At 37.2% G+C, this 6000-nt stretch overlaps 1 protein-coding gene and 1 pseudogene across 2 annotated transcripts in view; one reads left to right on the top strand and one right to left on the bottom strand.

The window, feature by feature from the left end:
- Window positions 1-6000, bottom strand: part of PRIM2 (primase, DNA, polypeptide 2 (58kDa)) — a 269429-nt gene that overhangs the window by 135128 nt on the left and 128301 nt on the right. The window lies entirely within an intron of this gene.
- On the top strand, window positions 1167-3267 carry LOC102261450 (annotated as a pseudogene).

Raw genomic sequence — 6000 nt, 5'->3', positions numbered from 1 at the left:
GTATCCCAATGGAAATGGCTTCTTCCAACAAGACAATGTGCCATGCCATGGTGCTCGTATTGTGCAGGAGTGGTTTCAAGAACATGAGGGAGATTTTACCTTGCTTAGGTGGCCCCCACAATCACCAGATCTCAATCCAATTGAGCATTTGTGGGACGAAGTTAAAAGAGCCATCAGGCAGCTGGTTCCACAACCATCAAATCTCACAGAACTGGACAGTGCTATTCATCAGGCATGGTGTCAGATTCCTCGCATCACCTTTCAACATCTCGTGGAGTCAATGCCAAGAAGGATCGCTGCAGTATTGAAGGCAAAAGGTGGCCCAACGAAGTACTGATGGGGTGGTCATAATAATCTGGCCGCTCAGTATAAGTATTGGGAGAGGCAGTCATGTGCGGCATTAGAAAAGGGTTGGGGCCCAGATTTCCTTACAAAGAGGTAAAGCGCTCTTATATCCTGTACTGGTCATATATCTTTGTTTGGGAATATCTTTACATGTTCTAGGTTTGACCTTTGTTGTTCTACTTAAGCCTCTGTGTCATGTGGCACCTGGCCAAGCCCACTGCTCTCTCTGTTCTGGGCAGGGAGGGAATGGGGTCCTTCACCTGCAGCACAGAGGGCGCCTGCAGACCATCCCCCTGTGGCATTGTCTGGCCACAGGGAACCCACGTTCTCAGCTGAAGTTGACCTTGTTCTGCCTCTTCTCTATGTGAGGAGAGCGCTGTTCCATCTAGTGTCTGTGTGTGAGTCATGCCTTTCCTGGTGACTTGGACACCTACAATCCACACCGTGGTGGCCGGCATTGTCATGCCCTATGCCAGTGATGGTGAACCTTTTGAGCTCGGTGTGTCAGCATTTTGAAAAACCCTAACTTAACTCTGGTGCCGTGTCACATATAGAAATTTTTTGATATTTGCAACCATAGTAAAACAAAGACTTATATTTTTGATATTTATTTTATATATTTAAATGCCATTTAACAAAGAAAAATCAACCAAAAAAATGAGTTCGCGTGTCACCTCTGACACGTGTGTCAGAGGTTCGCCATCACTGCCTACGCTATGCTCCAGAGTGGGACTCCTCCTCTGGAGGAGCAACAGGTGTCACTTGCTCAACAAATACAAAAACATTCTCAGGGGCGGAGCAACTGGCTTGGCTGAGGAGAGCTCACAGGCTCTGAGGTGCAGGGGTTCAATTAAGAAGATGTCAGCTTTTACTCCAAGGAAAAGGAAGTAGCATTCTTTGAACTGTGACAACCTATTATCTGATTCCATCAAAGAAATTAATTTTGGACTTTACTGAAAATATATTTTCATCACCTAATAAAAAACACATTTGCCAAAGTAATGATGAAAAGAAAATGTGCGTTGCTCTCAACAAGGTCATTTCAAGTCTGCTCAAAACAACTACAAAAGATGGATTAGCATCTGCAAATCAAGGTCCACCTTTTAAATCTTGTGTGTCTACTATATCCTTTTATAACAAAAATAAGTGTTAACCTCAATCCATTAGAGAGAAAGATGATAAGTAGAGTAGACCCATTTGTCTAAAAACTAATAATGAAGATACCTCTTTTCCCTGTGTGACAGAAAAAAATGCAGGAAAAACCAATCTGCTCCAAGAAGATGAAGAAAAAACCACAGAAGAGTTTAACTGCTAAGTGTCAACCAAGTTATAAGTGCAACAAGCCTGTATCAAAGAATTCTAAAAATTCCAAGCAAAATCGAGTGGCCTACAAACCAATTGTAGAGAAAGAGAATAGTTGTTATTCAGCTGAAAATAATTTAAATGCTCCTTGAGTTCTAAGCCAAAAAGTCAAACCACAAGTAACACTGCAGGGTGGAGCAGCATTTTTTTGTTAGGAAAAAAACCCTCTCTTAGAAAATTGTCTCTGGAAAATAAGCCATTACTGGGACTCACTCAAGAGAATAAATCAGAAGTGATTAAAGATTCTGATGTAGAGACTGTCAATGAAAGAAAAAGTTTTGAGACAAGGCAAGTTCAAAGTGCTTGTTGCTAGAAAATGAACTGAACATTGAGCTGCTGGGTATAAGAAGCAAAAATGAAGAGAAATTAATAAAGGATTCATCAAGTGGAGTAGTTTCATCCAGGGAGCATAAACCTGAAGAAAATATGTGTTTTTCTTCAGAAGATTCTGACAGTGAAAACAAGGCAGTTTCTTCTGAGTCCATTGTCTATCCCATTTTCAGTGTGTCTTCAGTCAACACAAAAAGAACTCTAGTTGGAGAGCAGTCTTCTGTGGCATCCATCACACCTACTAACTTTTTGAAACAGACCAATACACAGAAAAGTATTAATGCCAGAGATGTAAATCAAGAAACAAAATAACAGCTCATCATTGACGCAGGTCAGAAACCTTTCGGAGCTCCCATGTGTAAGCCTTGTGGCATGATCTATACTGCTTCCAACCCTGAAGATGAACTGCAGCATGTTCAGCATCACCACAGATTTCTGGAAGGAATCAAATACACAGGCTGGAAAAAAGAACGTGCCCAGCTGGCGTGGCTCAGTGGTTGAGCATCAACCTATGAACCAGGAGGTCATGGTTCGATTCCCAGTCAGGGCACATGTCCGGGTTGTGGGCTCGACCCCTAGTGGGAGGTGTGCAGAAGGCTGATCAATGATTCTCTCTTATCGCTGATGTTTCTCTCTCCCTCCCTCCCTCTTCCTTTCTCTCTGAAATCAATAAAATATATATTTTAAAAAATAAAGAATGTGTAGTAGCAGAGTTTGGGGATGGGAAAATTGTGTTGGTTCTTCCACATGATCCAAGTTATGCTATCAAAAAGGTAGAAGAAGTGCAAGAACTTGTTGATAATGAACTGGGCTTTCAGCAAGTTGTTCCCAGATGTCCAAACAAAACCAAAATATTTCTCTTTATATATGATGAAAAGAGAGTAGTTAGTTGGATGTTTAATTGCAGAGCCCATCCAACAGGCCTTCCATGTCCTGTCTGAACCAACTAGTCCAGAACTTCCAAGTTCTGAAGAATGTCATAGGGCTTGGCGATGTTCAAATGTACCGGTACCTGCAGTCTGTGGAATAAGTAGAATCTGGGACTTCAGATTTAAGAGAAGAAAGCGCATTGCAAGACAACTGGTAGATAAACTCAGGAATCACTTCATGTTTGGCTGTTTTCTCAGCACTAATGAAATAGCATTTTCTGACCCAACACCAGATGGCAAGTTATTCGCAGCCAAGTACTACAACACCTCTAATTTCCTTGTATACAATTTTAATAGTTAAAGCCAATTTCAACTATAGAATAGTTACTATATGAATGAGTTAAGACAGTTTCTTATCATATAATAACTACTTAGCAAATGTCAAAATAAAAATACTAAAACGCACCCACACACACAACCTGGCTGTTTAATTCTTTATGAATAGATTTGTTGAAAATTATCTGGAGATTCAAAGAAAGGAAAAACCTTTGGATGATGTATACTGACTAACACTCTGAATCCTTAATTATGAACTTTGCAGATATAACTGGAAAATTACTTGCCCCTTACATAGGAACACTGCCATGTTTTTCACAGAAATGTGACCACTTACATATTATTAAGCACTTTTGAACCAGGATTATCTCATGCTTAATCAGAAGCAAACAGGAAAATTTAAAGACAAATAATTTCCATGCTCAATTTTTAAAAGAAATTCCTGAATTCTGTACACAGAATTCTCACCTTATAGGTAACAGTTGAATATATTCAGAAGGTGTTCTAAATTTCTAGTTTGTAATAGGGTAAGATGATAAAGAATAAGATTTTCGTGTAGAACAGAATTCTATAGCTTAATGTTTTAATCTTTCTAAAAAATGTTTACTCAAAAGAAATTCTAACCAGATTTAATTAAATTTAGTAATTGCACTACTGTCATTTAATTTTTGATGTATGAATATGTTAATTGTGCTACTTATCTTTGGCATACTTATTACTGTTAATTGAAATCATCAACAAAATGGATGCCCAATTAGGACTAGATGATTCATATTATTACATTTTAAAATTTTTGCATATCTAAAATACAACTTACTTGTTCTGAGACATCTAACAAAATGTATAATATCAGAACCAGGGTTAGTGAATAAATATATCTAGGTTGATGGGCCAGAGAACATGACATTATGTAGATTCACCTAAATGTTTTAATCTCTCTAAAAATCACAGTTTTCTAGTATAATTCTTGGATATTTTGAAAAGCAAAGAATTATTCAGATTGTTGTTTCTAAAAAACATTTAATTGCTATCTGGCAATAATAATCTAGGGCAGTAGCTTTCCAGGTTATAACTTTATGTAGAACATGTTCATTACATTCTTTTATTTGCCTGTAAGTTAACATGGTTCCAAAATTTAAAGGCTTGAGTTCCCGAAAGAATGTGGAAGTGTTAAAATGTGCATAATTATGCAAACATCTTATTTTCTGCACTGCTGTTTTGTCTTAAATATTTTATTTTAAAATTTTTATTAACATTATTTGCTTGTTCAATGTCTTTGCGATGGATCAATTAAAATTCTTTTCAATATTTTAAAAAAAAACACATTCTCAGAATCACATATTTTTCAGTGAAATTCTGAGTGACCACTAACCCTACTTTCTACTGTTGTTCTAATCCACCCCCACCCCCCTTTTCCACTGTTAAACCTGCACAGCTTTCAAACTGCCCTGTGTAAACTCTACAGTTTCCCCAGGAGCATGTTCCTGATTCACATTAGATTGCAGATGATGGGGGTGGTGCTGCTCAGGAAATGCTGCTGAGGCAGTAATCCTAGGAAATCTGACCTACGTACTGGGATTCCAACCAACACCACCAGCAAACACCACACCATTTGTGGCTGTCTGTTCCAGTGAAATTCTCCTTTCCAGCCACCTACAACACAAAACCAATATTGTGTATCATCTCACTGTAGCCAGAGTTACTTACTAGGATTTTAATATAAGACTGGAAGAGGAAGTGAGAAATCAGGCAGAAAGAACACAGTAATGAATGATGCCACCCTGAGCTTGAAGTCAGACATGCCTGGATCCAAATCCTAATCCTACCTAGCAATATGACCTTGAAATAAGGAGTTAATTCCTTTAGTGCTTCAAATTCCTCATCTGTAAAATGAGGGGACCCGATCCTATTTTACATGCCTACTGTAAGAACTAAGAATAATAAATGAAACATACACATAATATGCCTTTACTTATTTATTCAGCAAATATGTGTTGTGCAAAAACAACGGGCTCTGTGCTAAGAGCTACTCGCTGTTGCTAGTACTAACCACTATTCAGCTAGCACCATCACCATTACTATTAGTTCTGTTAATTCAAACATCTTGACTAAGCTTTTCTCAGAATTCACAAGCTTACCCTTGAAGTAATTACCCTAAGAATATATTTACTGAATTCTCAAATTATGTCAATTCCCAGTGGATCCAATCTGCTTCTAAAAAAGTAAAATGAAACTATTACCACTATGTGGTTTTTAGTAAAATGTCTCCTCCACAAGTTAGTGAATGTGTTTACTTCTCATTATTTCTAAATATAGTGTTTGTTGTACCATAAAAATAATGACTTTAAGGTTCCAAATTTTATTGATCAATTATTCTCAGCTCCAACCATGATAGACATTACTACATTTTTATCCAAAAGTAGACAATTCTTTACAAAATAATATATATACATTCATATATACAAACACCTTGGGACACAAGTTAGATATATGTCTTTTACACTCGTTTCCACCTTCTTGTCTGTCTTTACTACATGAATATTTTGTAGACACTGATTCAAAACCAAGTTGAGTGTTCCAATTAAAAGTTAATATTAAACAAGCTTATTAGAAGACATTTCTTTGTTGTAATTTTCTAGGGGAATAGTGATTTTTTAAATTGTTTTTCTAATGCAAAAATGTAAAATTCAAGGGCTCAATAAAAGCCACTACAAATAAACATTAAATGGATTTGTACTCAGCACACACATTTTTCTGA

This window comes from Myotis brandtii, unplaced genomic scaffold (assembly GCF_000412655.1).
Source record: "Myotis brandtii unplaced genomic scaffold, ASM41265v1 scaffold176, whole genome shotgun sequence".
Taxonomy (NCBI): Eukaryota; Metazoa; Chordata; class Mammalia; order Chiroptera; family Vespertilionidae; genus Myotis; species Myotis brandtii.
The sequence above is the reverse complement of the archived record's forward strand: the minus strand, read 5'-3'. Positions and strand labels throughout refer to the sequence as shown.